The sequence below is a fragment of the Lathyrus oleraceus genome, chromosome 1, assembly GCF_024323335.1.
Source record: "Lathyrus oleraceus cultivar Zhongwan6 chromosome 1, CAAS_Psat_ZW6_1.0, whole genome shotgun sequence".
Taxonomy (NCBI): domain Eukaryota; kingdom Viridiplantae; phylum Streptophyta; class Magnoliopsida; order Fabales; family Fabaceae; genus Lathyrus; species Lathyrus oleraceus.
This window is the reverse complement of record NC_066579.1, coordinates 229,326,272-229,332,271: the sequence shown is the minus strand read 5'-3', so window position 1 is coordinate 229,332,271 and position 6,000 is coordinate 229,326,272.

Sequence of the window (6,000 nt, the reverse complement as noted above, 5' to 3'; positions counted from 1 at the left end):
TCAAGAAATAAACAACATATTTTTGGCATTTTTAATATTTAAAAATAAACTTGAATTAAAATATTAAAGAAAGGTCAAACTTCAAAATCACTTCAAATCAACTTTGAAAAGTCCAAGTGAATTATCCCAAGTTCAACAAAGTCAAACAAAGTTTGACAAAAAATTTCAGCATTTTTAAAAGTCAGAAACTATTTTTAATCAATTAAAAATGAATAAAAATAACCTAATTGAACTAAAATCTCAAATAAATCTCAAATAAATTAAAAAATTGATGATAATATTTTTCATAGATCCATCATCATTCAAAGAGGTTGAGAAAATATTTTTGTAATTTTTGAATATCAAAAACTAATTAAACTGAATTAAAAATAACCAGAAAAGAGAAAATTCACAAAAAATATTAAATGATAAAATAAAAAAATTAAAAATCATTTTTAGAAACTAGAATTAAAAAGAGAAATAATGCAATTGGTCCCATATTTTTTGGAATTAAAATGAGAGAGTTATGAATTTTTGAAGTTAAATGAAATAAAATAAATAAAATGGAAATTAAGAAAATCAAAAAAAAGGAGAGGCGTTGGATGAGATTTCATTAATTGGGGTGGCACATCCTAATTCCCTCACGCGCACACTCACCATATGCCTTAGTCAACTGAGACACACAAGGCATTAAATGAAGTCATAACAACTGATGGCCACGATTTGATCTGGAAAATGCATCTGATGGCTCAGATTTGATCTGGAAAAGAGACGGTGGTGTACACCACCGTCTTCTCCGGCGAGCTTGCATTTTCCGGTGACATTTGCAGGTTCAAAAATCTTAATAAAAATGGGCGATCTTCATATCATTGGAAAGCTGGGGTGATGTACATCACCCCTGTAACCTTGGATTGTACTCAAAGTTTCTATGGAATGAGAAATCAGAGTTGGAAAATCCAGGTGCATAAACTGAAGTTCATCAAAACATAAAATCAAAGCCACCACTGGCTTGCCTCTTGCACGAGGACTTCAGAAAACCAAATGGACACAAACAAATAACATTGTACAAAGAGATATGGATCAAAACAGTTGAGATGTAAACCTTTGAAGAGTAGCTCTAATTCACACGATTCCTTCCAACTTTTGCTTGCAGCTTGAACTTGAAGTATGGTATGAGTGCAAGGTTAAGGAATAAGTATTAAAGATCAACTAATTTTGTTGAAATTCAAACTTGAAATCAGAAGTGAAAAATGAGTATTCCTTTAGTGATGGCTAGGTTTTGATTTCTGCAGCATTTCAGATTGATTCCGGGTCCCTCAATGAATGAAGCAGTGCATCTATTTATAGCACAAGGTGATGCAAGGAGGTGGAGAACTCGTGTGTGCATGAGCTTGGGTCCTCCATGCATGGGCCTGTACAGGCGCATGTGAGGCCCAAACTCAATTGGTTTTGCATGCTGAACACAAATGGATGAGTTTTGGACGTGCAAATGGTAAGGCAAAGGCTTGTGCATGAAGTTCCATCATGAATTCCATAATTATGCCTAAATGTTCACCTCTTTGAAAATGCCAGTTAGAAAATCCAAACATAAGCATGTGGGTAATGGTTGGAAAGGTCTTGATATAAGGAACAAGTGTTATGTTGAACAAAAACTCATTTGGAATGTGGAAATTTATGAAAACAGGCCATGAAGTTCAATGCACAAAATATGCCTTTGAGATGTTTGTAAAAATGAAACAACTTCAAGCCCTTCTATTTTGATGATTCAAGCTTCAAATGGAAGAACCTCCAACGTCAAAGTTGTAGATCTCTTCTAGACAATCAATTTGGACTTAAATTTTGAATCATTTGGATTGTTGATGAAGAAGTTATGGGCACTTGAAGTTGGACTTTTTTACATTTCAATGCATTTGGCCCAAAGTGACCTATAATGTTTTGCATTATCACATGTATTTCTTTTGAGATTTTGAAATTTTACTCAACATAACATTTGAAGTAGACACAATAAGATTTCCAATGAATTTGGTTCCACCCCAAAATCATAAAAAATGAATGAGTTATGTTCTTGGGAAGTTGACCCAAAATTAGGGTTTAAGTCAAAATGACCTATAATGTCTTGGAATGGATGATGATCTTCCAAGATTCAAATCCAATTTTTATGAACATGAAAGTTGTTCATATTGTCCTTAAGAACATATTTTCTCTTAGGATCATCTCCATTTGACTAACACAAAAAACGTTAGGTCTCAGTGCATTTCAAAATAGTTAGATGAATTGACTGATCAACTTCTCAAGTCCACAACTCATATCTTGATGAATTGATGATTGAGGACACTCAAATAAGTTCAAATATGTATGAAATTATGAATTAAAGAACTTACCTTGGTTGTATTTGATCATGGGCTGAGGTTGCTTCATGAGCAAGGCATTGTTGGTGATCAGATGAATTAGGGTTTCCTTGGGAAACAAACCTCAAACCCTTTGAATTGCTTTGATCAAAATGATGAATTGAGATGCTAGGGAGGCATATTTGATGGATGAGAGCTTTGGGAACCATTGCCATGCTTGCCTTTATCTTCTCTTGGCCATATCATTGCACAAAGGATCACCTAGAAGCTTTTGACCTTGTGATTGCTCAAGCTACAAACAAAAGATGTTAGTGACATATTTTTATGCTTTTGGTTTAATAGAAAAATGAGAAAAGCAATGATACACAATTCAAGCATGCTTGGTGACCTCAAACCACTCACAAGAGGTATCAACCAAAGGCAAAGGGAACCCAGATGCTTATGATCCTTAAGGCTTTGCAAATGCAATGTTATGATGCCATGAGGGATCTTAGGGCCAAAATTGGAGTCTTACAAATGCCCCTATTTAAGGTCATTCTAGCCGGAGAAGTGAAGGTTAAAATCTTCGTCTCGACGAGGTAGAATGGGCTTAAATAATAACAAATAGACGAATTTTGGTCCCTAAGAGACCTCATGATGCAAATGTATGTATGCAAACAGTAACACTCTGTGGGGATACGTATCCACAAAGAAAGAAAGAGAATCAGGAATAACTGAAAATCCACTAGAGTAACATGCTCATAAATGGGACAGAGACTCTAAGGACTTTATTGGGGAGTAAAGGGATAAAAATGCGTGAGCAGGTCACGACTTGAAACTTGCTGAGAGACACGAAGGAAATCCATGAAATAAATCAATGGAAAGACTCGAGCTGACTCAAAGATGCATGTATTAGGGAATATGCCAATACAGCAAAAATTATCCGTAACGGATACTTCGGATAAAAATCCGGACTCAGGCTGGGAGAATCCACTAAGGGACCTTGCTAAGAAAACACCCAAATAAGACTCCTCTAGGGAAGCAACGGGATGAGGTATTACCAAAAGCAAACTCGATTATAGGATGGACATTCAAATCCACGAAAGGGATAGAATCTTACTCGACTGGGGAAGAACAAGAAAAGACTTCGACCAAAGAGTGCATGAGATATACTATCTATTACCGTCAGAACATAGATAGCATACTCGCATGGAAGATTATCCACAACCGGTTACTGGGTTAATAAAGGATGAATCGACCGAAAAGCAAGGACATCGGGATACCGAATACTAGGTATAATGATGACCAATCCAGGGGAGAAACAATCATTACCAACAAAGGGTAAATGAGAGATGACTCACTGGGGATTCATTGACAAAGGCAACGATCCAGGAGACATATCACCGGTTACTGGGAGATATGCTCAAAAAAGAAAGGGATGAAGGAATATCAATACCGAATATTGGATAAAGATAACCGTCAAGGAGGGGATTACATCTACCGAATACTGGGTAGAAAACCACGGAAAAGTAACCGTCATCGGTTAGGATGAACAAACAGGTTAATTCTGCCAGGGGAATAAATAGGGTTTACAACTACCGGTATGAGGGTAGAAAACCATAGACTCCGCATGGGAAAAGATGGATAAATACTGGTTAATGAGAAACTATTCATCTAGACCACGGGGAAGTGCAGGAAGCAGACATAAGAGGCCAATCTAGGATCAAACTAGATAGGCACGATGGAACAAGACTTGTCCCTATGAGGATATAACTCAATAGGGAATTCCATCCCAATATATGTGTTGGGAGGAAACAGAAACAACCATCTTCCATGAGGACATAACTCTGTGGGGATTATGGAGGAAAGGATAAACACTTTCTGCTTATGGGGCTGACCCTATATGGAGAGATCAATCACCAACATCTGCTTGGGGAAACATAATACCCTCAAACAAGAGATAACAAACAAAGATATATGGAAAATAATGCGACATGAATATTAGAATGTTATCACTATGCACATATGTATGGTTTATGTATGATGAATGCTGAAAAACAGACATTTCTAACATAGACAGGTCCAACAAACCAAACACAAACATCCGGTACTACATCTCAAGAGAGAAAACCAGGACAACACAGATCTCTGCAGGGGAATGAGCATCAGTCATTCCAGTTGAGAACATGATCATGGCGACTTTACTGGAGAAACTATCAACGGGGATGATGGATCCTTGTGGGGATAAAATACCAACCAGAAACTTCTAAGGGTCATCCAAATATTATCCCTACCCAGGATCTCATCTGCTGAGGAGGCAAGGGAGCTGCATATCTGCTCGGGAGAGGAATCCACAAAAGATTTTGGAAGAAGAGGATACAAACATGCCAGGAATATGAACAATCGTCTCACCCTGTCGAGAATCTTACCATCCTTGGGAGAGCACTGAAGACATCCCCAGTATCCCTTCATCATTGTGAATGTTCACTTTGTTCAAAAACAAATTATGAAAACTTTAAACAATGATATTTCTCAATTAAAACATGCAAAACATTTGTTGAATATGAACAAATAAGAGTGTAAATAATCGGATAAAGGCTCAAAATTTATTTGATGGAATGGTAGTCTGCAAATGGCAAGACTCCATAGATCTTTACAAAATTTGAAATTGGTGATATATATTGGAAAAGGGGCTACATTGAACATAATAACCATTTCTCCACCACTTCTGAATCCGATGTATTTGAAGCTTCGGTTGATGATGACTGAGCGAGAATCTCTGACAGATGACAGTTTGTAGAACACAGTCTTGTCAGGATGCAGTTACTTGCCAAATCCCTATTTTTTGCCTAGATTGCCCCAGGGTGGGGTGCTCAATCTAGCGGGATACATATATTCAGATTTTTTATGTCTCTAATTTTTGCCTGGATCGCCCTTTCGGGTTTTCAATCCACCGAGACGCTCATTTTTGCCTAAGCCGCCCTTTCGGGTTTTCAACTTAGCGAGCTATTTATTTTTATTTTTAGGCGAAGTATTTCTTGACTGCATCTGAATTCACAGGACGAGTGAAATCCTCCCCATCCATAGTTATAAGTATCAATGCACCGCCTGAAAAGGCTCTCTTGATAACATATGGACCTTCATAGTTTGAAGTCCACTTGCCCCTGGAATCGGGCGCAAAAGATAAAACTTTCTTGAGCACAAGGTCACCCTCTCGGAACACCCGAGGCTTGACCTTCTTATCAAAGGCTTTCTTCATCCTTTGCTGATATAACTGGCCATGGCACATGGCAGTCAATCTCTTCTCTTCTATCAAATTCAGTTGGTCATAACGACTCTGAACCCATTCAACATCAGTCAACTTGGCTTCCATCAAAACTCTCATTGATGGGATCTCCACCTCTACTGGGAGCACGACCTCCATGCCATAAACAAGCGAGAAAGGGGTTGCCCCTGTTGAAGTGCGGACAGACGTACGATATCCATGTAAGGCAAATGGCAGCATCTCATGCCAATCTTTGTACGTAACAACCATCTTCTGTATAATCTTCTTGATGTTCTTATTAGCAGCTTCAACAGCCCCATTCATCTTGGGTATGTAAGAAGAAGAATTATGATGTGCTATCTTGAACTCGCTACACAACTCTTTCATCATTTTGTTGTTCAAGTTTGATCCATTATCAGTAATGATCTT